We start from the raw sequence: 1,277 nt of genomic DNA, 5'->3' as shown, positions 1-1,277 counted from the left end.
AAAAAAATTTAAATGTATTTAAACAAAATATCGTTTATCCATTTAATACCTAAGGTGCATACCAAATAGAATCTAAGGAAAATAAAGCCAAAGGAAATGGAAATGTAGGCAACATTAGCATTTGGAACTCTTAAATATGAATGGTAAAAATGACTACCAATCAATAAATTAATATTGTAACATGATTAAAGAAAATTGGAAGTTAGAAGGTATATATCTAAAGTGGTTAACTAAGAACTCAACTGTAAATTTGTAACTAAAAAGTGAATTGTTAAAAAAGTAATAAGGGAGATTTAGCACAGACACTAATAGCAACAATTAATAAATGGGACCTCTTGAAACTGAGCAGCTTTTGTAAGGACGTAGTCAAGAAGACAAAATGGCAGCCTACAAAATGGGGAAAGATCTTCATTAACCCCACACAGGACAGAGAACTAACCTCCAAAATATGTAAAGAACTCAATACACTAGACATCAAGTAATCCAATCAAAAAATGAGTAGAGATCTAAACAGAGAATTCTTGACAGAAGAATTACAAAGGTCCAAAAGACACTTAAGAAATTGTTCAATATCCTTAGCCATCTGGGAAATGCAAATCAAAATGACTCTGAGATACCATCTTACAGCAGTCAGAATGGCTAAGATAAAAACCACCAAGGTAGTTTATGCTGGAGAGGATGCTGAGTAAGGGGAACACTCACTCATTCCTGGTAGAAGTGCAAATTTGTACAGCCACTTTGGAAATCAGTGTTGTGGTTTCTCAGAAAATTATGAATCAGTCTACCTCAGGACCCAGCAATACCACTCTTGGGCATATACTCAAAAAATGCACACTCATACCACAAGGACATTTGTTCAACTGTGTTCATGACAGTGTGATTTGCAATAGCTAGGAACTGAAAACAACATAAGCACCCCTCAACTGAAGAATTAATAAAGAAAATGTGGCACATTTACAATAGAAAGACTCAGCTGTCAAAAGACAATGACATCTTGAAGTTTGCATGCAAATGGATGGCACTAGAAAAAAAACCATCCTGAATGAGGTAACCCAGATCCAGATAGACAAAAGGGTATGTACTCACTCACAAGTGGATATTAGGCATAAATTGAAGGATAACCAGCCTATAGTCCATGATCTCAAAGAAGCTAGGTAACAGGGAGACTCCTAAGAGAGTCATATATGGATCCCCTGGGAAGGAAAGACAGTCATGATCTCCTAAAAAAAAAAAATGGAAATGGGGAAGAAGGGAGGGTGTAGAGGGAGGGAGAGGGG

The sequence above is a fragment of the Alexandromys fortis genome, unplaced genomic scaffold, assembly GCF_014885135.2.
Source record: "Alexandromys fortis isolate MF-2015 unplaced genomic scaffold, M_Fortis_MF-2015_v1.1 scaffold_30, whole genome shotgun sequence".
NCBI lineage: Eukaryota > Metazoa > Chordata > Mammalia > Rodentia > Cricetidae > Alexandromys > Alexandromys fortis.
The sequence above is the reverse complement of the archived record's forward strand: the minus strand, read 5'-3'. Positions refer to the sequence as shown.